The 27092-nt window shown below is 39.2% G+C and overlaps 1 protein-coding gene and 1 long non-coding RNA gene across 2 annotated transcripts in view; both read right to left on the bottom strand.

The window, feature by feature from the left end:
• Positions 1–27092, bottom strand: part of SASH1 (SAM and SH3 domain containing 1) — a 554055-nt gene that overhangs the window by 444428 nt on the left and 82535 nt on the right.
• The window catches only part of LOC125184423 (uncharacterized), a 184801-nt gene extending 157709 nt beyond the window's left edge, over positions 1–27092 (bottom strand). Inside the window, exon 1 of the long non-coding RNA XR_007168391.2 lies at positions 1–27092. This exon is cut by the window's left edge and continues 114013 nt beyond it. This is a non-coding gene — a long non-coding RNA (uncharacterized lncRNA).

Below are 27092 nucleotides of genomic sequence, written 5' to 3'. Positions count from 1 at the left end.
ATGCTTTTGGGCTGTGATGACCAGTATGCCGTAACAACTACCTGCCATGGTCCACGAGTTAGGACACATGAGAGACTGCTCCTACTAGGCAGTCCACCTATAGCCGTGCTGTCTGTGCTTTGGAGGGTATGAAGAGTGTGAAAATGTATTATGAGTGTACAGATATGCCATAACAGTTCTTGGCATGTTTAATTTACTAATGACTGTGTGTCAGTTACAGTACAGATAGCAGAGGATGATTCAAGTATGCTCTGAGCAAGCTATTAATAGATACTATGTTCAGCAAAAGATAAATGTTTTAATTTTTTTAAGTACATGTTTACCTTTACACAGATGGTGTGCCTAAACGGCTGCCATGGAAGAGAAATTAAGACACAAACCATTACTACAGAAATAAAAATTTCCAAAGAATTTGCATAAAATTCAAAGCAGCAGTAAGTGCACTAAACCATATTTGTGGCTTCAGCCAGTTAAGTTTTATTTGCAAGTGCAGTTAAGTTACTACAGTGGAAAAACATTACTTCAGGGTAGATATCTTTCATAATAGAAAGGAGATTCCCATAGTAGTAGTCTCTGTATTGCAGATACACAGACTCAGAAAACAGTGCGTTGAAATTGTTTGGAATAAACCAGCTAGAGTAATAATGTAATTGCCATTAACTTTAAAAGGTCACTACTTTCCGAGCACTGAGTAAAAATTACCAGTGTGAAGACATGGATTCAAGTAGAGTGCAATTCACTGCTGCTACCAGATGTATGCTGGCTGTGTTATTTGTTTTTATTTGTTTAGGAGATGAAGGAAGTTTTGTTCCTCAGAAGAAAAGAGGACTGGCAACATTCCACCAAGCTCTTCTATGCGCTGCACCTCAGGGGTCCAGCCAGCAACTTTATTTTGCTTTTGTTTTGTCTTTACATAAGGGTCTCCATATGCTTTACCAGCATATCCATATGCTGTTTCTTTGGGTCTCTGAATAAAGAATTTGGGATTATTTATTTATTTGTTTAAACTAACAAAGACATCGTTAACATTCATCTCATATGAAGTGAAACCATGAAGTAGAAATCAAGAAAATAATCTTATCAGCTTTCTTTTCACCTCCTGAAACCTACAAATGGCTAATCTTTTGCTACCTTTCTCAACACTCAGCAGTCAGTTATAATACTTGGAGTAGAGCACATGATCATATATCTTAAGGAATTTGGGACAGAGCCTTCTAAGCACTATTGCCTCAAAACATATGGCAAAATTTTTCTCCCAAGAACATATACAAATTTGAAAAAAGAAAATGTCAGAAGAAGCACAGTACATAGTTTTTCTTGAATGTCTCTCTTTATAAATACTGTTTGTGCTAAAATTCTGAAAGCCGTAGCCTTTAAAAGTTACCAATAACTACCATATTGCAGTTTATTTCACACAAATACAGTGCAGCCTAATTTCTTCCACGTTGTGCATGCTATTCCTTTTTTTTTTTTTTTTTTTTTTTTGGTAGCACGGTAGTATTTAGCACTACTAAATAAAGAGATGGAGCAGAATAATGGTAACTAAAATTATTTTATCTTTCAAGGTCACTATTTAGTACAGGCTCTTATTTAAGTCCATCCAAAGATTACTTATTTGTTTGGACAGAGAGGAGGAATTGTCAAGTGCTTATCAAAACATACAAATAATCACAGATCTTAGATTTGATCTGGAGAAGCAGGTTGGCAGAGACAGATAATCTTCTTGTACGGAATAACTTCTCATTGCATAATTCGATTTTCTGTTCTTCACATCTCTACAGCCCTTTCTAGTGTAGCACCTCCAGTTCTCTGTTCTTCATATCTCTTTATGATTCCTATAAATAAAGCATTTAGTCAGCTTATCATCTAGTGACATTCTGTATATTTATATATACACATGTGTATAGCTGCTGAAAGGTATTATGGGGAAAAAAAAGATTGCCTTACTCATACACAGTGAACATGTGCGGCTGGTCATCCACATACCCACACAGCAGTAGCTCTTGTAGGCTGAGAAGTTAATACCAAGCGCTTCTCTCGAGTCATAATAATATCTCATCTTTCCTATTGTAGAAGAGCCTTTACATTACACATTGCTGTTTCCATCTGTCTGCATTTCAAACATTTTCTTTTCAAATATGAAAAAGCCTGCATATTAATTTTGTTTTTCAGATTACGCAAATAATATGTAAGTATACAAAATACGACTTAGTATGACAAACAGATACCTATTTTATTATGAGCATATGACCATATCCCTGTGAATTTTCACTTCCCATGTTGTCCTCTCCAGGATACTTCCATAGAAGGTCACTCTAAAACCCACAGAGACATGATTACTGAGTGTCATGACTTTGTAAACTGAGAGCTTCATTATGTAATCAGGTAGATGCAATGAGATGAGGAAAAAAATAAGAGTTATTAATACCTAGAAATCTTAACTACACCAGGTTGAAAGCAAAGATATCACTATCACAAGGAAGAACCTGCAAAACTACATAGTTCTTGCAGTGAAAACACAGTCTCTGCAACCTTATCAAAATAAAAAGGCAACCAAACATGTTCATGTTTGGACCAGCCATATGTCAACATAGCTCCTGCCCACTGATTTTATTTGCAGCAACTGCCAATGACTCCAAAGAAACCTGTGTTTTCTGTCATGGCAATGACACTACGTTATCCTTCTTTCTTCCCTCTGCCTTTATGCATCAGACTCCGCCTGCATTAGATGCTCTGTCCTAAAAGGAAATTTTTGGTTACTCCTGTCCCTCTAATCTTTGTAAAAACCAAGCAAACAAACACCCCACCAAACCTAGCACCTTCTGATCACCACAGCAATGTAATGCTGCTTGTGCCATTACAGTAGCAAAGGGGCTTTCTTGCTTCTTCCAACACCCTACCTTAAGGGTTATGTTTGTAAAGTAACGCAAACTTTTCTACTTCTTAAAGCAGCAATCCATAAACACCCAAGACAGCCAAAGAGAATTACAGCAGATTTCACTATGGGAACTCAGACAAGAGTTCTTCTGCAGTAACAGGGAGAATAAAAACCCTGTGTGAAAGCCAACAGTAGAGGAGAGCATATTTCAATCTAGTCTGACATTCAGCCACCATGTTATTTTGATGGTGATATAAAATAAAATAGGTGTATTTCATAAAGCTTAAGGCTAAGAAAAGAAACACACAAAATACAGGCTGGTGGATCATAATTTTTTGTTTTGCAGTAAGACTGCTTAAAATGATCTGTGCCTGACTTTCTATATATTCTTATGTTGGCAAGTATTTTACAGCATCTTTAAGTGCTATCTGACAGTTAATTTGAATTTTCTAGAGGTCTCCTCCCCCCCTCCTTTTTCTAAATAACATGTAAAATTATAACCTGCAACAGAATTATTTCTGTCACAGACTTCATATCCTGTAAATTAAGTAATCAGGACAAAATTTTATGAGAAATTTATAGCGAAAAACACTTCAGTATTTTCGGCTGTTCCTCTGACATCAGCCAAAGAAATATTCCATCAAGCTTCATAGAAGCTAAGGGATGAGATACAAACCGATGGAATGTGCATCTTCTCCATAGATACTACCTTAAAATTAGACTTTCACCAAGAAAAACAACACAAACAGCCAAAGACAAAAGTAGAAGGTCACTGTACCAGTCAGGAAGGAAAGTCAAGCTGGATTCACACTCTTTTTAAAATAGGGTAGCTGGGAAGAAGGGAGAGGAAATTACAACAGCAGCTATTATGTCTAAAAGCCCAGTGGTTGGACTACTTCAGAGGCAAGAGACCCAAGGTTCAACTTCTATGTCACTGTACACAATGAAATTTACTCCATAGTTCCACTGGCAAAAACCCAACCCAAACCAACATCAACCAAATAAAAAAACCTATGCAGAAAAAAAAAATCACAATAACCTGAGGCATGAGCCTTGGAGTTAGAGAAGCAGACAGATTTAAACTCCAGTCCATGAGGGTACTTTCAAGCAGCAACAAAGTTCCTTTGCTTGCTCCTTTCTTGTCCTGTAACTCCTGCGTGCCTGGCTGCACAGCCGTCTACCTTCAAGAAGAGATTGAGGTGGGAGGGTCACTGTCCTCATAGCCTCTTCTGAAAGCATCTGGTTAGAAAACTCGCCTGGTAAGAGAGATCTGTAGCTCAGAATCCCCTCAAACTGAAGACAGCTCTGACTTCCAGGAAAACCATTAGGATGCTTCCAAAACAGTCCCCTTAAACCTTGCCCCTCCATGACCAGTCAAAAAGACAGTCAAAAAATTCCCCTAAAAAAAGAAAATCACTTGCTCACAGTGGAAAACATGCTTTGTGTATCTGTTCTATATTCTGGAAAGCTGAAATGAAAGATGTCACACCGTGTAATTTCATTTTGCAATGTTCAGTAACAAAATACATGGTTATTATGTAACACTGCCACAACAGTAAGCACATCTTTTCTTATAACCTTTGTTTCTGCTTTTCCACTTTATCAAAGATGACAACTCAAAGGATTTCACTATCACTTATACTTACAATCTCAGAGTTAATTTTCACTTCTCTCTTTCCTCTTTTTCGTGTCTAGGAGTCACGCTCAAATTCTGTGCTGCTTCATTCTTAACATCTCCAAGATCCTGCTGATGTTTTCTATAGCCAAGTCTCCTCAGACCCACATTATACCCCACTTTGATCACTGGTAAACCCTGCTCCTTGAGTTGTCAAAAAAACTCTCCTCATTCCCTGCTTAATGCAGCTGCAAGAGCCATCTTCTTCACCTGTCCACTCGATCATGTCAAGTCACTCCTTCTTTGAAGCCTTCCACTTGTATCACATCAAATTTAAGCTTCTTGTCATCACCTTCAAAGCTCAAATTGCCTGTCACTGTCCCTCCATTCCCCTGACCTTATGCTGTGAGTTCCCTACAGCAAAAAATGTTCTCCTTGAACACTTGTAAAGTGATTAGTTGTACAACAGAGGCTATTATCACAAATAAACCATAAACAATAAAGATTGCGCCAAAGCTCATTGTTTATTTCCATCCTAACCCTGCAAACTAATTTCTACAGCTCAGACAACAGTGAGATAAATTTCACTTCCTGGATGACACCAACAAAATTTCTAAATTATTGACCTCAACACCTTGCTTCTCCAGAGTAACAGAGAAAATTACAGTGCAGAGATAGAAACAGAAATGTGCAGTAACAAAATACAGAATGCACACAAAGTTTCCACAGACAGAATTGAGGGCAAAAGAGCCAATATAAATTCTCCTCAAAGGAGGCTTACACAACAACAAATAAATGCTCTTTTACGTCTAAGTGAAACCCCTAGAGCAGGGCTGTATGCCTCTGTATGCACATAACCTCCCACCAAGAACCAACTGCTTTCCTACATGCCATTCTGCAGAGAAGCCCTCTGTTTCTCAGGTGTGCCAAACATGGAAGAAAGTTTCACACTGCTGCTTTAAAAGATTATCTTGCACAGTAATATATCTGCTTTATGTGCTCTCTCATTTTCTCTGATACAAAATTCATACCTGAGGAATCCAAACAGGGTAATACTACACTGCCGTGGTGCTAGGCTGACTGGAAGGAAAGACTTTTCAAAACTGGAAGAGCTGTGAATCTCCTTGCTGTTTCCTTCACCAATTTAATTATAACAGTTTCCCATTCTGCTACAGATATTCAGCAAGAAAACTTATTTACAAATAAGCTTTTAGCAGATTCCTTAACCTTTAATGCTGCAATAATGAGAGGCAATTGCGTTTCACCATCCAACTCTTCTGTCCAAAGGTATGCCATTCTGTGTTGGAAAGGACAGCAAGCTGACTAACTAGTGGAAAGGGTCTGTATAACCCCTGAAGAGCTTTTCTCTTTATATATATTCTGGCTTTGTGTGTTAATTTAGATGAGCTAAATCTCCACTGGTGTCATAAGCCTGCAAGATGTCAACATCTGTAACAGATTTAATTTCTTTTTCTGTAGCAAGCATTACGTCAAATGCATGCTATATTTTGATCATTTCCCTGCTTGCTCATGGCAGATTGAAACACCCATGACAGCTCAGCACAAAGGGCCCATTCAAGCTTTTGCAGATTCCAGCAAGTGTCACCAGGAAATCTCTTTAGGCCACCACACTGTCCTACAGCCTACACATTTTCACCCTGCCAGTGAAGGTACCTGTTGTTCTTACTATTCTCCTCTCCTTTTATTACTTAACTATTTCATCCACACGGTGAAATTAGCCTATAATGTTTCTAGTGCATTAAAAAAAAAAAATCAGCATCTGTTATGTTCATGCAAATCTTTCAGGAAACGTAGAGGAATTCAAAAGGCAAAATATCCCACAAAATCTGTTGCCCTTTCTTCTGTAGCAGCTGTAATTTTCAAAACCCTGCCACAAGTTCACAAAGATCATAAAAATGAGTGATGACAGCACAGTCTGTTGGGTGCAGGCTTCCTGAGTTAATTGCTGGCTCTCTGCATCTCTGTTTCCTGGCCTATGCTGTATTTGCTCCTCTGACGAGGCTGCTGAGGTGAAGAGACACCTTACGACCTAAGCTGACCCGAAGCATGCTGCTACTGAAGAAGGTGCTCCAGGTGGGCCAACTCTTCTGCCATTCCCCTCTTGATCCAGCCGCTTCATCTGATGCACAGCCTCCTTTGTGCCACAGCAAGTGCTCGCCCCATTCTGCACTACATACAGAAGAGGTGCCCAAGAAAAGCAACTGAAGAACTTTCTGCTGAATTAGCAAGGTGAAGGGACTAAATGAAAAGTCATGCGAGAGCCACAGCTGCAGCAAAGGAGATTGGCAAATGGTGTGGTTGGTAGCAAGAGGCAGGAGGATTACGGGAAGAGAGGGGAGGACTCCTCTCTACAGTGCTCAATGACCTCAATGAGCTCAGCTGTACCACGTAACTGCACCTCCAGGCTGAGGCTCTACAGCAGGCTGGACCAGACCAGCCTTGGCCCAGTGATTTACTGGCTCGGTGTGGCGAAATGCAGGTTTGATGAATACCAGAGCTGGCAAAAGCAAGTGGGACAGGGCTGTGCAGCAGAGGAAGGAGGAGAGTGGAACTGTGCAGCCAGCTGTTAGATCAGCTTAATTTCCTCTTAGGTGCTAACAGGAACTTGAGCTGGCTTTCTGAGACAGGAGCGTCTCTCATCTGCATTCATACAGCAGCCCGTATAGCACAACTTCAAACTCAATGAGGCCATTAAGTGCAACCACACTGGAAAAATACTATAACAGATAACATAAGACACCAAAGTGAACATGCTTCTTGTAACATTTGCTGAACAGTTATACTTCTTCACTGGCCACATTCGTAGCAAGTGATAGCATCAGATGCATCACAGATTTTGCATGGAAAATGCCTCAATGTATTTGACAGACCCCTCACAGTCATTCACAATGACAAAGTCCAACAAGAAGTGCTTTCATTTTGGAAGACCTATGGGCATCAGGAAGAGAACCATAAATCCTTTATTTTTTTATCTCCAGATTATTCTTTGTAAGACCAATAGGAAAGATACATCAACCTGATGCTCTTTCTGTGACAATTTCTAACTCTTTTTATAGACTCCTCAAAGCTTAAATAAAATCTGACAGTTTTCCTCCTGCCATATGTAGAGGTAATGAATCTATCAAGTCTCTTGAGGCAGCCAGCAATTATCTCTGACATTAGATACAACACACTTGCATTTACCCACACAAGCATAATTTTAACTATGGGCAAGAATAATTAAAACTTTGGAAGCTGCAATGAAGAACGGACAGAACAGCTGGTGAAATGAAAGTGCACTGCAAATAGATTTTAAAACTGCAATGTGCTGATTTTCTCCTGGCCATATTTGTAGCAGTTAAGGATGTTCATAGAGAGATGTTCAATGCAACAGTTTGGCCCAATCCACCTCCGAACAGCCCAAGTGTCTGCAGATCTACTTCTCTGTATAGGTCCCATCCATATCCCTTCTCTGAATCCTTCAGTGGCACTTTGAACTCACTCTTCCTCAGTCCTTCCCCTGACTTCAGGCTCCTCTTGTTCCTAGTTTTAACCTCCTCCTTCTGCTAGAATGGGTATTTAATTATAGTCACCATACTCCAAAGAGTTTGGAAATTTTAATTCAAACTATAATAATAAAGGTGCTGGGATTGCCCATGAGTTAATAAATTTGTAATGTCATGGGGCAGGCAGAGTGCCTCCTGTTTTCCTATTCACCAGTCGTCTTTGCACAGGGATGATCAACCATCACAGCAGACTCTGCTTCTCTGCTATGTAATAAGGCTGAGAAATGTCAGAATGTCACTAGTTATCCAGTGATGTTTCCATGGAAAATTCACTGTCCCAGCTAGCTGGGCCAACTTTTGAAAGACAAGCCAAACTGATGTCCAGGATCACCTTGCGATGGCTCTCAGGGAAAGGCTGTCAATAATTCCTCTCAGCAGGTAAACTGCAGTACACTGTCTTGAGCACGGGTAGACGTGTTCTTGCTGTAATACAAGTTGGGTATCCTAATGCAAGATGGAGTGACAGTTTGACACATGCATCGTGCTGTCATTCTTGGAAATTGGTAGTTTCAGGTCTACATGACTTACAGCTAAGCAGTGATTTCTGTTACGCAACTCAGAGAGGAGCTTCCCAGCTCTTCCTTTTCATCTTTATCTGGGCTATCAAGTCCTCAAGCCTACATCACAAGAGGAGCTTGAACTGCTTTCTCCTCTTTCCTCTCAGAGTAGATGGTTACCGCAGATAGGCAGAACTTTGTTTCCAGAGTGCTGTATGTGCTAGCCAGGCTTGCTTAGTCAGCAACACACACAGAGTTTGTACAGGTCAGCAATTACCTGGGAGCAAGCAGAAAGCAAAGAATACGACACAGCTTACTGATGTGCCTGTTCCTGCTCACGTCTCCTCTGGCACTCTTGGGCAGTGGTGCAAGGTGGCTGCCAGACCTCTCGTGCAACAGTGTGCAGCCCTGCAGTGAAGTGCTGTGTGTGCATAGAGGACAGTCATGTCTGTTCTCACCGTGGCGCTATCACCTCTGTACCACACACATTATGCCTCGGGATATGCAGGGTCTGTACAGGACCTGTATCTGTCAGTACAGATCAAGAACCCAGCACCGCAACCAAGAAGAGTTACAAAGCAACTGTTTTTGTGAGGCAGCATGCCTACGCTACAGTGGAGAAGCACGGCTCTATTTTGGAATTACGTTTAATTCCTTTCACCCGCTCCCTGGAACTCATGAGTGCTGGAGACCCCTGAAGTCAGAGTTTCCTGGCACCAAGCATCAGGCTTGCCTGGGTTATGCTCACTTTGGAAAATCCCTGTTGTCAGCACCATGGGAGTTTTTCAGACCTCCTTGAAATGTTACTTTTAGTCTCAGCTCAACTAGTCAAACTCCCCCCAAACAATTTCACAGTTATAATTATAAACCCACCATATGTTGGAAATAGACGTGTAAACTAACATTTGCTTCACAAGCTTACTAAGTCTTGAGAAAGGCAATTGTTAACATTTATTTTAATCACCCTTACAGCTTCCCATTGTTAGAACATGATGAAAATGAGCAGATCTGATGCATACTACAGAGATGCATGTTAACTTTGTGCTTACCTGACACAGCAACTGGAGGGAGGAGCAGAACAGTAATTAACAAACTATCTGAATGTTGTGGCAGTGCTAATTAGACGCTGCTAAAGCTTATTTAGCTCCACAACAATTTCCACTTAGGTAGTCACTTCAAGCATTTCTTAAGGGGTCTTTCTGTCAATCATATAGAAAGATTCCTGGTTTGCATTTTTTTTTTTTTAAACCTGTCATAATATAACTAAAAACTTGCCAGACAAAAGAATAAAGATCAAACTGTGCCTCGTCTCGTTTTCTCTGAAATCAAAACAAACTCAATACTTGACAAGTCAGGCCTATTTAACTTGCGCAGAATATGTCCCAGCGTAGCCATATTTAATTGAGGAGTGATTTAATATACTTGGCCACAGGGCAAAACAAGAGTTCAGTCACTGCTTCCACTCTATTCTCAGAGGTGAGCAATGCAAAAACCAAAAGTTTAAGAAATCTACATATTTCTCATTGAAAGAGAGAAGAAGGCAACTCCAAGAAAGCAAGACAGATTTCTGTGGAAGAATAAAATTGTCAGGCTTGTAGTCCTAATGTACCAAGCACGCAAGATATGTCATGTCCACAAATTGTTGCACTTGTAGCTGGCATTTTGGAATGAATTAGGTGGGTGGACGGTTAAATGACAACAAGTACTGTATATCTTTAGCCCTCAAGGAAGACAGTACTTCAGAACCCCTTACATGTCTTTTTTTTTTTTTCTTCTTCTTTTAGGCAATAACTTTTTTCCAGGAAAAGGTCAGGCCAGTGTGACAGAAAATCATTCTGATTTGAAGGCTGTTAGGAGTCATGAAAGTAACACATCCTGCTATATTCAGCCTGGCTGGATGTGTGCAGAAACCCGCACAGCACAGACACAAAGAGGGCGAGGGGTGTGTGGGGGGCAATAGAAACGAAAAGAGAAACAAAATCCCTGCAAAGAAAGTTTTATCAAAAATACATCCAATCACGTGGGGAAAGATAGAGAACAGCTCTTGCTATTGACTACAAAGCTTCTTATATCTCTGATAGCACCATTGCCTACCATTTTTTTCCCCACATGAAAATAGCTATTTCCGTAGAGTATTTTGGAACAAGCTGGCTAAATACATTTCTGAGCTTTCACAAAGCATGGAGGATCCAACTGTGAGGTGCCTTGAATCTCATCCCTTGAAACGCGTTGACCAGAAGAGGTGAGCTAAGGCAGAGGGGAGATAAGCAGTGGCAGGTTTAAAGCATGTGATAACGCCCTGATCTAGCTCCAGGACACGCACAACAAAGCTTCTTCAAAGACTTATTTCACCACATTCTTTACCAAACAAGGAAATCTCCTCTAATCTGCAAGTAAAGGAAATGACAAAAAGCGGGCCGGTTGCAGACTATTCAACTTTAGATTATATTACTCTGAACTGTTAATTAAACTCTTTTTATAACTCTCTCCTGAGTCTGCCTGGGGCTATACCTTTAAATTACCTTTTAATGGGAAATTGATGTGAACAGCATGCAGCCACAAGTCTGGGGAAACGTGTCCCCATTCTTAGGACATCGGCTGCATACATCAATGGACAAGCGGTGTTTGCGTCGGGCCGTTACCTCTATTCGGGCTGCGGGAAGAGCCAGCCAATTAACCGGCTGTCAGGAAGCACACACGGCAGTGTAACACTTGGAGAGAAAATGAAAAAGCATACAAATCAGAGAAAAGAATACAAGATAAGCAGGTCACCTATCACAAAAGTGTGAAAAAAAATAGCTACTGGAAATACATGAACAGGGTGGCTCATGCTTCCAATTCACTAGAGTTACACTGAGGTGAGCTTGGCCAATATGTTTACAAAACGATATCTATCACACTACGATGCCTTTTGGAAATAACTGCAAAAGCCTGATTTATACTTAAAAGGTAACTACTGGTAGCACATGTCAGATGAATGGTGTAAATGAGATTATTGAGATGACAAACTGTTACAAAAGAAAACTGAGAGAAATATCAATGACTTTATTTTATAGCCTTAAGTTAGGAATGTGGAGTAATGCTGAAGGTTTGAAGAGGTTTTGTTTCATTACCACAGCTCATTCATTTTGCAGAAAATACAGGTCTAATACAGCTTCAGCATCTCAAAGCTCTGCTGTCAAAGACAGCATTTTCCAGTAGGTCTATCTTCTTCTGAGAAAATCCAGATAAAATAAAAAGTTTTAAGAAATGAGGTAAGAATTTATATCTATAAAAAGAAGAACTACAAGCTGTCTCAAATAGGACACTATTAGAATGAAACAAAGTTGAGCCCTTAGGTAATAGCACAGGAAAATCAGCTTTCACACGGTACTCAAATGCATTCAGAAGACTAACTCAAAAGAAGAGGACTGGCAGGAAACACTAAGAATTCTACAAAGTAAAGAAAGGCAACAGTCACCTTTTTTGAACTAAACTCCATGAAAAGAATCACCACATGACATAACTAGTTGAGGTCTTGGTTGAACTTCAGCAGCAATGTAAATCAGAATAGCTATGATGTGAACTGAATTCATAACCGAATTACAGATCAGGTCAGTGCTCCACTGCTTAGACATTCCCAGTACTAGGGAAGCAAAAATAAAATAGCTCCAAGCAACAATTTCTGAAACATTATTTTAAAATACATATTCAGCTACATGAAATTCTCCTATCCTTACCTGAAAAACTACTAAGTAGTGTAAAAAAAAAAAGAAAAAAAAGTCAATGCATTTGTTCATGGCTGCAGGGCAGATTTTACTCTTTACTAATAAAACCAAAATTATAAAACTAAAAATCCTGTTCAAGTTTGAAGCCCATAGCAGTTGATGTTTAGACAGAAATTGCAACAACTCCATCAGTGCAGCATCATGCTGTGCACTTCTGTTCTTAGTTATTTCAAAATAATCACCACAATTTTAACTAAGAAGCACAAAGCTAATGACACACAGTACAGCTGAAGCAGGCCTAAGATCACAAACCTAAACACCTTCGTTCTGCAACAGCAGTTATGACAGTGGTAAGGATGGATCACAATAAGAAGTCTACTTCGTTAAACATTTCTGATATGGCACCTGTATCTTTGGTTTGAACACACAAGTGTTGATCATCACACAAAAACTAGATTATTCAGCATTTCATATCCAAAACCTTTTACTCCTCTTTAAGCAGAGCCAGCAGGAGGGGGAGTAATGATTTGTTATTCTAACAGGTTATCAGCTAATTGCTACAGTCTTAGAGGAAAGAAGCGGCAAGGAGGGAACAGTAGGGATGGGCTACATCCTGCTGATTCAATGCAGCTTGTAGAAAAAAATCCTTTATTTTGAAGTAGGAATGCAAATGATCTTGATGGATGAATTCCTTTCTATTTCCTCAAAGAAAAGAAATGCGATATTTGTATGCAAATGGTATCCTCAGGAATCATCACTTCCATACTGCATATCAGGATGCTGACACCTTACCTGATCTTTAACGTTCCTGAATATGACTCGGCTGAACCATATTTGTCTCTGCTGGTCTTATACTGTAATTGCCAAGAAACAGCGTTTCACTGGAAAGAACCTCAGCAAGCGTAATCGTGTAGCACCCAATAAAAAGATAGGGACCAAGCTCCCCTCCTAGGAGTGATGAGCCCTTCTTGAGAAGGTCACTGACCACCCCCTAAACAACAAGAAAAAGTAGTCTCAGTTGGTAAGGGTTTAGCCTACCCAGTGATTTTGAAGCAGACAAGAAGAACATTTTACTGCACAAAATCTACAATGCACAGCTGGAAACAAAAGAGTAAGCGCATAGCATTTAAACTTCCAAATGGCTAAAGGCATATGGAGACATCAACAAGGACATAAACAAACCCTGTCAGAATTTAAGAGACGTAATCTAAGAGGCATCCTTTCATGGAGGGGTTATCTGTATTGGAGTCTAGCTCTTAAACTACACGATTTTGCTGCTCACTATCATGCCCACTAATGCTGATAAAATGCCACAACAAGAAGAAAAGGAATCTTTACAGCAGGCAAATAGTTTTGCCAATGGCAATGCTGAGAAAGTAACTTTTAAGAGACAATCAGTTATAATTGTAACAAGTTACCGGATTTATTTTTTTTATTTTATTTTTGGACTTGGCTCCAGTTTCAGATTACTTTAAAATGCAATCAAGCAGAGTTAATTACTTTCAGTTACTTTTTCTTATGCTGTGTATTGGTACACGTTCAAAAGAAAGATTGCTGAAACACACAGACGTTTCCTCGCTCCCTTCCCCTGGGAAAGAGGAAACTTCAGGGATGCACAGGGACAGAGCAGAGGCTGCTGCTGGCTGCTCTTTTAAATTGCACTGCATCACTGCACTATTCAGCTGTGCAAATGCAAGCTACAGAATGAAAAATATCACTGATATTCCCAGTGCACCTAAGTGGAATGCACATTTTAGTTATATACGTTTTTCTTGGTTTTGAATATTGATGTTCCCAGACCCTTTACAATAGGTTTTCAATTTGTTTCCCTTGTGGGCAGAAAGACTGGGTGAAGGAAAAAGATGGAGAAGGGAAATACCGACTATGAAACTAGAAGCTCACTATGTCATGCAGCTTTTAGTCAGGATAAATACAAAGCGCAAGAATGCATGATATTTGGGAGAAATTTCTTCACACTCCTCCCTCCCCTCCCTTACCCATTCTTTTCTCTCAAATCCCCTTAAAACCCTCTGCTATCACAACTACCAGAGCTTGACAATGGTGTAGGCAATGCATTACTGCAGTACTGTTCATCGCCCTGGAATTCACAATTCATTGCAGAATGTTGATAGGAATATACACTGATTTGTGTATATATATATATATATATATATATATCCCTATACATGTTATTTCTAATAAAAAATATTTTTGAGCATGATTTACAGATATATGTAAAACTGTAGAATATTCATTTTAAAAACAATATTCAAAAATTTGAGGACACAAACAGCATCCAAAAGCTGCCTTCAGAAAGGGCAGTGTGCAGGGATGAACGCAGCCACAGCCTAACAAGGAAGGAGGATATGCATTGCCAAGCATCTTGCACAGCGTACAAGTATACTCTGCTCTCTCCTCTCCTCCTCCCTGGTGATGGCTTGGGTGCTCAGAGCTAACATCCTCTTAGTAAATAGCGTATATGGTTGACCTGACTGTTCACGGATTTTTCATTTCTACAGTGATGTTACAAAGCATTTTAGAATGTCATAAAGCTTCAGTCCGTTATCTTCAATAACCAGATTAAAAACATCAGCTAACAAAAATACGAAAAAGGGGATGATGACCTGAATTTGAGATAGAGTGTCCAGGTACCTTTTTGAATCCTGGCTGTTCCACACATACAATGAATTTTCTGAACCTCTCCAGGTTCAGAAATGTCCACAAGTACTACAGTTTTCCATACGAGATTTAATTTGAAGTAAATGATTTTCTGACCTGATAGGCTATAAAAACCTTGACATTAATGAAAATAATATATTTAGATTAAGTTACCTAATGCATTATTGTAGGCACATAAGGGGAAAGATGAGGGAGACATGCAATACTACAGGTTTTATCCCTGATTCATATTACTCATTTTAAGATTGAGATCTGAGGAACTGGATAGCAAACCATGGCAGAAATCCCAACGAAGCTATTATTACAAGAAAATAGTCTTAGGCACTAGAGGGAGCATCTGCCTTTACAGTCCACCGAACAAAAGTTTCTATGTGCCTACAATATATACATAAAGTAAATTTCACTATTAAGTGGAATAAGCTGTAAGTCATACTTTTCTCACTTTTTGAGCAGCTATCGAATAGCCTAATAGTTTAACACCATAGCTTGACTTGTTCAGGAAATGACGGCAACAACATTTTATTTTAAGGACACAGCTTCAGACTTCTACAATGCAGACACTTCCAGAGCTTGGCTATCTGCCTGGACTCGCCTCGAGAGAAGGGCGATGCTGGGCTGTGATTCACCTGACCAACTCTACACAGCTGTCAGAGGATGAACGTGTGAATCATTTTCTAGAAGTGCCACATCTATGAACTGCAAAGGCAGCTGAATGCAAACACCAAATGTGTACACCACAGATGATTAGACCACAAGATCCCCACCCCAAAACATAAACAGAACTTACTTAGCAAAAAATTGTGTGACAACATTAGTGAATACAAACTGTGGGGGTAGGGAGTGTGAGACAGCATATAAATTAGGGCCATTAAGGTGAACTAAGCTTGCTGAATTATGAATACTAAAATAAGTTGTTTAAAATGGAAATTACTTCCCCATGGGACAGCAACTATGACAGTGATAGAGCCTTAAGAAAAAACTGTGGCAATTCAAGATTATCATTCTCAGTAGAGGACTATATCAGTTGGTCACCCACAGTGTACTGACATCACAAACTTATGGTAAGTTTTCTAGTACCATAAAGCTCTTCATTATTACTACATGTAATAGATTCAGTTAAGAAAGTGAAAGCAAGAGACAAACCAGAAATCCTGTATTAAAGAGTGTAAGAAGCAACAGAACCTAAACACCTAAGTTTGCCTCCAGAAACATTAGCAGTATTTTTTCTCCTGAAAGCAACATGAAACAAAAAGTATCTGTTGCCTATATTTCTCTTTAATGTCTCAGCTGTGCTATGAACTCCCTTGCTGACTGGCAGGCATACATGCTCATCTCAAAGTAGCCCTCCCCTCTCTCTCTGGATGCTGATACCTGAAGCAATGCTGAGAATCATGGCTTAGTTAGCCTATACCTTTTAGTAGCCATGTTATTAACATCAGACATTGTGATCTTAGACCTCATGCCAAGCCCTGAGATGGGAAATTTTATTTTCACGTCCATCAAATCGGTACTGCTGCAATCAAGGATATTAAATTATGTCGGTTTTGTTGTGCCTTTTTTTTTCTTTTGTCTACAATCAGCCGTGACATAAGAGAGACTAAGTTTGCGAAATAAATGTTATTTCCACTTATGTCTTTAAAGCAAAGTACAGTGATTGAGGTTCTTCAGAATTTTTACTAGGATGCTCCTTTCTTTCTCCCCTCAATATAATATTTCCTCATTTTTAGGCAACAACTACACAGTGCAAAGGTGGAACTACAGTAGTATCTACAGTTATCCTCCCAAATGAGGAACATTGCCTGGCCTACCCCGTGTTGAGGGGAGGGTAGATCAGCTGGACTTGCTCTCACCGTAGCAAAGGTGCCTTCATGTCAATGTTGCCCTGTTTTAGCATCCAGAGAGGGAAACAAACAAAACAAAACAAACAAACAAAAAAGACAAAACAACAAAACAAAACAAAACAACAACAACAATAAAAAAAAACACAGAAAAGCATGAAACCAGTTCAACCTGATGCAAGAATACAGTGCACAAATTCTTAAATATTCTTTTGACTGACAAATATTAGCAAAGGGATCTCAATACATGACTTACTGAACCAGAGTAAGATAACAGGAGCCTCTGAAACTCCAACTTCCTAATAGGAATGCTAGCAATGGTCAAAGTTGGAAGATCTTGCAAATCCACTACTTTGGGCCCTAACAAAGCTGAACAGAATTTTATTTACCAAAAGAAGACCACACAATAACGTTTAAAAATGTCAAATTTTCAAGATGTAGCAGACACAGAGGTGTCTAGGGTTTATGTGGCAAGGCTTTGGTAGCAGGGGGGCTGCAGGAGTGGCCTCCGTGAAAAGAGTCCAGAAGCTGCCGCATGTCAGATAAGGGCCAGCTCCAGCCGGCTCCAGAAGGGACCCACTGCTACCTAGAGCCGAGCACTTCAGCAACAGTGGTTGGGCCTCTGTGAGAGCAGATTTAAGAGAAGGAAAAAAACCTGCTGCTCAACAGCATTTGGGAGAATGAGGAGTCAGAGCCTGCAGCCCCCAAAGCCAGGGCAGCAGGAGGGCAGGAGGTGCTCCAGGCACACAGCAGCAGTTCCCCTGCGGCCTGTGGAGAGGCCCCCACGTGGAGCAGGGGCAGAGAGTGATCGTGAAGGAGCAGCGGAGATGAAGCATTAGCAACTGACTACAGCCCCCATTCGCCGTTCCCATGCACAGCTCTGGGAGAGCAGTGAATAGGGGGAAGGTGGTTTTAGTTTGCTTTTAGTTTCTCACTGTCCACTAGTGATAGGCAATAAATCATATTAATCTTCCTATGCTGAGTCTGCTTTGCCTGTGACAATAATCATAGAGTGATGTCCCTGTCCTTATCTCAACCCCTGAGCCCTTTCTATCGTATTTTCCCTTTCCCTTTGAGAGAGTGGTTGTGGTAGAGCTCAGCTGGGTAAAACCACCACAAGAGTGTTTCATAATATAAAAATACTTCTAACTGCAACTAAATTTGCCTTATAGTCCTATGGTTAGTCCCTTTGGTGCTACTGTAACAAGGCAGATGGAGATTCCCTTCAGCAGTGGAGCTTGTTAGTCATATAGAATGTCTGAACTGCAGGGCACCTGACCATGGTGCATGTGGTTGCAGGGAGAAGATGAAAAAAAGGCAAGAAGAGCAGGAGGAATGAGTGTGGTTTAGGCTTGTCCCAACATGAAGGTGGAACATTACGAGACTCATAATTTAGAGATGAGCAGAGGTGAAGAAAGTCTTTCATCTTTTGCACTTTCTCCATTTATTCAGTGTGAGCTTCAGCAAAGACAGAAGTGCCCAGGTCTCTCAAGTTACGTATGCGATATATTTCATTTTCCCCGCAAGATGAAAATCTCTTTTTAAAGTGCTGTGTGAACTTTAATAAAGTCCTATAGCTAATAATGATCCAAAACACTATCAACCACAGGGGTGATCATTAAAGCTCTTCTTTTTTACTGTGGATTGTACAGAGATTAGTTTCATGTACTGGAAAATAATAGGTTACCTATGTGTATGATCAATGTCAATCCATTCGGAGACTACCCCTTCATATTTTATTTCAAACAAGCCATCTCCAGCCATCTAAAAACATCTTTTAAAGAGTTTCACAATCTGAGATAAGTTATGTTGCTACCTAGATTCACCAGAGAGAACGTGTAATTTGAGCAATTGACACCCATAGCAGCCCAAATCTTTAACTCCTGTTTATGTGGGATCCATGAAGTTGGTCACGGTACCAAGGTCCAAAGTTGAGACAATGGTGCTACAACCATGAAATGCTAAAGAATCAGAAAGCCCCCTTTTTCTTTCCCCTTTATGGAAGAGGGACATTAAAAATTGCAGCAATCTATAATGTTGTACTATGAAGACAGAACACTAAGTCTAGAAAATGTTTGCTCTCCATTTCTAGCTGCTTTTAAAAAGCAAAGCAGGCACAACTTCTCCATGTAACAACTCTACAGGGACTTGCTTATTTTGTTCTGGTCATATTTTTAGGAAAAATTGGACAAAAAAAAATGCTAATTTTAAGAGAACAGAGAAGGATGTATGAAAAGTGATTGGTTCTGATTAACAAGCTGAGTTTTGTTTAACTGAGACTGCAGAGAATGAACAGCTAGATCCATGAGCTGTGCTGAATGAGTTACAAACTACACCAGAGCAGACTCAGTCCAGGAGAACAAAGGTGCTAAGGCCAATCTTTTGTCTCCTACATGTCTTAAACTGCTTAGAAGCCTCTCTGTAACTCTCACCAGCTCCATCCCCCAGCTACTTGAGGACAGCTTCACACACCAAAACAACCAGAGCAATGCTTATACTTCTTTTTGGTTCACAGGCTTCCTCCCAAACACAACAGATTGTACTACATGCTGTGAGTGGGAAGGCTACAGATTACCCCCATTGTTTCAGTCCTCTATTCCTTGTGCATGGTGGAGAGAAAAAGAAAAAACAATTTTATATATACATATATATATTTCAGTGCAATTGAATTCCTACCACTTAGATAGCTACTAATGTTTTGTTCTATAATGGTGTGCTTTTTTATTATTATTATGTATATATATATATTTAATTTAATGGTGAAATCTGGTAAAGCTGTCTGTATTCAAAAGAAGGTTACAGATAGTTACTTTTCTCCAAGCTCTGAAAATGACAGACCAGAGCCCTGTGAACCATTTTCTATACAAACTGTGGAACACTGGCTGTCTTAGAAGCAACACATAAATATGTATTACCAGTTTATAAATATGTATTGTATTACAAATGAAGAAAACAACTGAATAGAAGATCTCATAATTGGTAGGATCATTTATTTAAAAATAATAAAAAACAAATTACATAACTCCACAGGGAATTACTTTATATCTAATCATTAGAAGATTGCAGAATAGTTTCTACTTCTTCATACTTGAATGTAGCATTTGTGTTTGAACTTTCTCTAAATTCTGTGATTTTTCAAGCTGACACACTAGTGTAAGTAAAGGAAGGAGGCAGAGTGAGCTGTCTGGATTCTTGGGAGAAGGAAAATATGGCTGTTCTGTACCCATTCACATGCCAATAATGTTTGCGCAAGCCCACAGCATCTCTCACACTGATTCTATCTTTCTTTCTAAGGCTGGGAAATACAACAGTGTCCAGCTGTCCCTTAAACTATTGCTTTGAGTATACACCCAGTTCTCGCATTTCTCTTTTTCAACTGCATCAAAATAGGCAAGGGTAGAAATATGAATATATAATTTTATGCAAGTTCTTCCTATCAAGAAAGTTGATCAGATATTTGAAGCCTTGTCTTATACTTCGAAAATCATAAATATAAGAGGAAAAAAATGAGCTGGTTGAACTTCCCTTTGAAAAGTATGGATTTTGTCAAATCTATTCTGTCCATCTAAAATGTTCCCAATTTAAAATGACATCCACAGATCACCCAGGTACTGCATACCCCTCAAAAAGCACTGGACATCATCATTGGCAAAAGAAACAACAGCAGCTCAGCATCACAGCTGACTGTGTACTGATGTGTAGCTGTAGGAAAAGACACACACACACACACATCCAGTAGTTTAGGCAGCCGAATCCTGGATGCCTAGTGAAGACACCAGGAACCTGAATCAACTAGAGAGGCAGAAAAAGTCTGAAGCCAAAGGCTAGCCCTCTAGAAACTTAAGTATAAGCAAAAACCACTGAGCAAGTGAAGTTATGTTTCAAAATGTGTCTTAGGCCTCCCATTCTCTAGTTCGGGTGTCTGGCAGCAGCACCCAAGACATCTGAGTTGGTTGACAAGAACCCACTGAAGAAAACACCACTTCACCTTTCGACCCCTGGCATGAACTTAACAATGGAAAACCAAAACAACTTACAAGCTTCAGTGCAGAATTTGGTGGATAAGTCATAAGAATCAACAATGTACAAGTTAAAAAAAATAAAGTGATAATATCAGTAAGTATACTATTTCCTTTTAAAAATAAAAACAAAGATTGTAATGTACAAAAGAGATACAGCTATATTATTCACTATGAATATCACATGTACTTCAGTTTATCTATCAGATTTTTATTTTATTATTATTATTTTTTAATCTTCAACAACTGTAGGGAGCTATACCAAACACATATTCTATGGATACTGAAAATCTCTAACCTATTGTTACCAGACATGTTCCAGGCAAGTTTTCCAAAGGTCAGAATGCAAGACTACGCTCCATAAGATGAGCATGGTACATAAATGGTCATTTAATAAGAATCACCTCCAAGGACATGATCTCCAGATTTTTTGTCTTTGATGCTATTTGTAAAGGTAATTCTACCTCCATCCCCAGGGTTAAACCTGAAGAAGGTCAAACCCACAAGGCAAGTTTTGAGTTGCAACCTGATGATCCAGCCCAAAGTGAGCTATTCTACTGCAGAAAGAGAAATGGAAAAAGCTAGTCACTTGAACCACAGGAGAAACTTACAACTTGTCCAAGCATCCTTCTGCCCAGATCATCCTCCCATCTCTGCATTTAAATCATCCCACCCTTGCATACAAAAGGCAAAACTTCAGGAAGAAAGGAGTCTCTAGAAACCCCATAACATTCATTGCTCTTTCATTATTTCTCTACACATAAAATGGATACAGACTAGGGAGAGGTTTTCAAGAGCATGCCTGAAACTAGGTAGGCTATGGAGAAAGACTATCACCTAGAATGTTACAAAAGGTGACAGTGGTAGCCTGTGACCATATCTTCCATGTAAGACAACTCCGGACTATAAAGGAAACAGGAAGCCAGGGTTGAGCCCAGACCATCTATTCTTTCATGGCAGAGGAAGATCTGGGCCTTTGGTTGTATTTCTTTTATTTTCAGGAGAAAAGTGGTACTGAGATCTGCATGTAACATATCACTTATTTTAACGTTCTGCAATTTAAATGAAAACAAAAGCAGACTTTGCAATTCAGTGACTTGACGTTCTGAATTAATGACAATGAGATGACGAGAGGGGAATATAAATGAAAGGGCTCAGTACTAGAATTCCCATGAATAAAGATCTGAAGATTTGTGAGAAATTTTCAAAAAAAAAAAATCAAGTTATTTCACTCTGTTATCCTTCAGTAATGGCTAGAAATATAGTGCCGTTTTCTGGCAATCCACTAATGTATATCTTTATTGAAATTTCGTGTTTTATTACTAAATGAAAAGATAATTTACCAGTTTATGAGTAAGAAATTATTTTACACTTTCAAATCTCCCTCCCACCCAAATAGCATAAATGTCTCATTGTTCTCCTGAGAGCACATCTCTGGTGAAATATAAAGATGGTGCTTACAGCAGCATTTTGAGTCACTTAGTAGTTAATCATATGTACAACTGTAAGAAACTAGGGGACCAAATCATTTTTAAATCTCCCTCATGCACTCTGTAATAGTACCTTGGGAACCTGACAGTCTGATGAATAGTGGGTCAAAATTTCACAGAATGAACAGTGTTTAGGTGATCGAAAAGGTAACTGTAATAACAGCATGGAAATTACAAGGGGAAAAAAAGTCTTTAAAAAAATCTGACTTCAGGAACGGTACACATTTAAGCACATTTCTCATGAAATTTAGCTCTCAGACCAGGAAGCAGAAACAAAAGGTCTAGAAACCAGATACCTGGTCAGACTGGCAGAACGTAAGGAAGTGAGTCCAGAAGGTTGTATTTAACATGCCTCCTTATTGTCATACTGAAATGGGATGCAAGTGTAGTCTCCAACATCTCATGAAGTTTATCAATTAGGACTGACAGTCTCTTAATTTTTGGATTCCTGTTTGATATGGATATATAGAGAAGCACATGTAGTAAGGTGACCAGAGGACCCATGTTAACCAATATTAAACTATGACCTCCATGTTCTGAACAAAATCTCTGGGAAGTATTTTGTCCCATGCAGAGTCCACTATGCAGGGTTTTTCCTCTTTCCCTCTTTTAAGCCATGGCTTTAGGAACACACCTATTCCTAGCCTCAACAGGAAGTCAGGAGACAGGCACCTTGGCATTAGCCCCACATCAAGAAAGCTGTTACTTATATAGTCTGTTGTAAGGGATGTAAATCTCTTAATTCATGTTGCTACATTTCATTTTTGCACCATCTTATCCTTCTCAAATAGTGTAACACTCCTCAGAAGGTGAATGGGCCCAAGGCCCAAGTATGCAAGCTTCATAAATTATGAAAAGAATAACAGTGCCATGGAACAATAGTTACATTACCCCTCCTTTGAAAAAAAATAATCCTCCAAAGCCCCACAGTTCAGACTCCTTGCTTATTTCCGCTGTGAGAAGTCAACAGAGGCTGGCTTTTTTTGGTTTGCGGGCCAGCTCCACTGCTGTGAGCAACCTTTCACTTCTTGGCTGCTGGCTTCTTGCAGTCATGCAAATGTCTGCATGATTTCAGCAGTCAGAAAAGCCACACCAATTCCCCTGCCACATCAGGCCTTAAAAGGTGGTATAGCTTCCTTTGAAATCACTGAGATTTGAGCACAATTTGTTTGTAACTTGTTTTCTGCCACCAACTTACTACCATTTTAGTGCTAATTTTCTAAAAATACTGTGAACCACAATCACTGCCTTGCTCAAGATGAAACAAGGGGGCAAAAGAAGCCTAATATCAGAACTAATTCACCTTGGAATGCTGGAAGTGCTGTCAACATTACAATGGGGGGTTTTGCAATTTAATACCATGGTTTTAAAGTCATACAAATGTATATATGTTTTCCTACCTTATATAACAGTATAACAAAGTGTGGAACAAAAATCATTTGTTTAATCTTTCTGGGCACTCAGTATGTCTGATCTTCTTCACACAGTACCTTGCTATTAAGTGTGGAAACTCCCTTTTCAACTTTTACAACATTTAGGAAAAAAAAAGAAAAAAGAAAAAAAAAAAAAACACCCAAAAACTTGTTAATGCCATTTACTCTTTATTTTTTACATCTGGGGACTAAAAGGAAGGAAGAATATTAAGAGCAACATTCAGAACAGTATATTCAGTACTTTGGAAACTCAAAAGAGAACAGCTCTAAAATCTGACCGTGTCACAAGGAAGTGAAAAATGTGTGTATACTTACTACTCAGCTGGCAAAGAAGCTTCTTGTGTGAATGCCAAAGAAAATTAAATAATATTCATTTGGAAGCCATTCAGGGTTTAGTTTCACATGATTATAATGAATTAAATGCAGCCAGGATTCACAGCATCAAAGTACTCAATCAAAATAAAACAATGAGAAAATAGGCAAGTGAACTTGATGATTTAAATGTGAACAATTATATCATAGAACAAATAATTTTCAGTGACACAGCCAGGGGAAAATAGGTGAAACCCTACATTATGCATTTTGCCTTTTCGTGTTTTTGCACCTACTGTAGAACAAACACCATTTGTTTGAAAATATATAATACTACATTAAAACTAGAATAAACTTGATTGACAGAGAGGGACAGGGATTAAAATCCCCAAGGTTTACTAGCCTAAAGGCAGTCATGACAAACTGCTGCCAGTTGCCCAAAGCCTGCACAGCTACTCGAGCACACAATCCTCAAAATAGTCATATGTGGCTGAGGACAATCCCTGCTGTGCAGAGCTGAATTTCAAACTGGGCTCAAGAGAAGGGAAAACATCAACACAATCACACACCAGTCACTCACATCTTACATTCATTATCAGGTTTTTCAAAGGAATCCCCAAGGTGGCTATATTTCACAGAACTGAAGATTTAAAATAAAAGAAAGAAAAACAAAGCAGCTCCCTCCATTCAAAAATGCAGTTATGCTATTTTAAAAATGCACAAGAAGACAAATGAAATAAAATTGTTTAAGTAGATATTAAGAAAAAAAAATGTTTTGGAAAAGAAATAGTAACAGTGTAGATAACTTAAATACTAAGTGTAGATAGTGGGAATAATACTGGTACTGGGCAGTCATGAATGGTGACAAATGAATGTCATCCAATACATAGGATTCTTAGCTGAATACTATTCATTTATAAGAACCTTATTTCGCAGGAAAACCCACAAAGATTTTGAATTGATATATAGACAGTACAGCTGCCTGTCTTGTCCTTTCCACTGTAAAGATTCTATGTACCACTGCAGCTAAATATAACATATCAGCAGTAGGATGTGATAACTTAACATGCTCTAATTCCCAGTATTTCAACAGAACTGATGTGTGAATAAATTTAAAGCCTGTGCATTAGAATGATTAATAGAGTCTAGAAACAAAGTACATGATTAGAAAAATCTGTTTGAATTAAGAAGAGACTTTGCAGAGACCTCTTACATAATCTACATATCTACATGCATGTGAATAATTACTTTTTTTTTTTTTTTTGAGTTTTTGATGTCAGATTGAAATTTTCTTTACTGTGGTACCCCCAAAAAAAAGAAAAGGCTGAGAAAAGATTAGTAAAGATTTCAGAAGGATTTGTGTGTACTTTAGTGATGTAGGTACAACATATTTCTCTGAGAAATCCAACAGTAGTCAAATAAGGCAATGTTTATCAGTAGCTCCTGCAGATAGCAAGAAAGCCAAATAAACATACATCTGTGCTGGATACTTTACTTGTATGGATGAGGACAGCCCGGGAGTTGCTGTTTGTTTTCTTTGTTTTTACTGCAAGACACGAGTAGCCCACCTACAGCAGTGCACTGTCCTTGTGAGAACCCTTCTTCTGCATTGCCCTTTCTCACCAGTGGGAAGTATTTCAGTAAAAAAAAAAAAAAGCTCAGATTTAAAAGATCAAACTGATCAGACTGGTTAGCGAGACTGACTGCAGCTAGCAAAGTAATTGTCACTATCCAAATCTATGAATTACCCATCACTCTCGCACAGGAAATGTGGCAACCAGCAAGCCCTGGTTGTGTCAGGCACAGATGGGAAAGCTCCTTCCTTCTGCTAATTGACTGGGAAGAAAACTCATTAAATAGCACTTTTCACCTGTCACAGACCAATAGCAGACTCAGCAGCCCTCTCAGCTGCCCACCTGTTGGGGAAGGCAGAGCTGATGCTACGGTGGCTTCTCTCCTGCTACTGAACAAATGCCCTGTTGCTCGACACAGAAGAGCAACAGATCGTCCCTCTGTCAATTAAGCTCCTGTAAATCACAATGTCACACGCACCACTAAGTTTGATCTCCACCACAGAAAGTATTCTAACCCTAGATTTTTTCATGGGTGGTACGTAACAAAAATTAGAACAAGAGATCTGCATTTTTCCCTTCTTTTTCTTCCCACTTTTAAAGCACTGTCAGCACAATGAAGCTTTATGAAAAGCTGCATTTTGATTAAAAAAAGAAAATTCATGAATTGTTTTCGTGTGACTTTTTCCTTTTTTATAAAGCTAGCCCATCTCTATTATTTACACGCATTATAAAAGAATGTGAAAAATAATACTGAAGGATTTCATTTTTTTTTCCTGTTTTCTTAGTACGCTTGATTTAATAGCAGCACAATTTTGCTAAGTCAAACAAACCAAAGGCATCTATGACAATAGCATAAATCCATGCTAGGCCAGCAAATCCTTTACTTCCATGTTACACTGGTAACAAACAGAACAGAATTTGGCTTGTGGCATTTGCTGGAATGGTTAAAGTAAATCCTAGACACTTGTGCTCCTTCACTGCATTGTGAAAACTGACAGCAGACTTAAAGAAAAGGAAGCTTAAATACCACACTTAAAAATTAATATTGAACAATACATTAGGTTCAAATACAGTGAATATTGACACCCTTCACAGGAAGGACCTACCACAATAGTCATGCATTCTCTCATATAATGAATTACAGCAGGAGAAGAAGAAAAAAAAAAAAGCGAACTAGAAATCTCACAAGAAATAATAGATAGTTACTTTATAAGTACAACAGCAATCAGCAACAGTGGGCAATTCACTTTTCCACACAGTGGAAGAAAGACAGTGAAGGACTTTGGCAACCTCAGAAGCACATGGGACACCCCCACCCCAAACCAGTTCTAAACACCCCACCCCAATACAGTTCTAAAGAAAATTCCAGCAGAACCTTGTCAACTGGATCAGCAAAGTAGGAGAGTGGGAATAAGGCGAATCAACAGTCACAAATCCTGCAAATGCTGCCCTTCCCAGTTGTACCCCCTTCCTCCTCCCCCCCC

The sequence above is a fragment of the Anser cygnoides genome, chromosome 3, assembly GCF_040182565.1.
Source record: "Anser cygnoides isolate HZ-2024a breed goose chromosome 3, Taihu_goose_T2T_genome, whole genome shotgun sequence".
NCBI classification, from domain to species: Eukaryota; Metazoa; Chordata; class Aves; order Anseriformes; family Anatidae; genus Anser; species Anser cygnoides.
The sequence above is the reverse complement of the archived record's forward strand: the minus strand, read 5'-3'. Positions and strand labels throughout refer to the sequence as shown.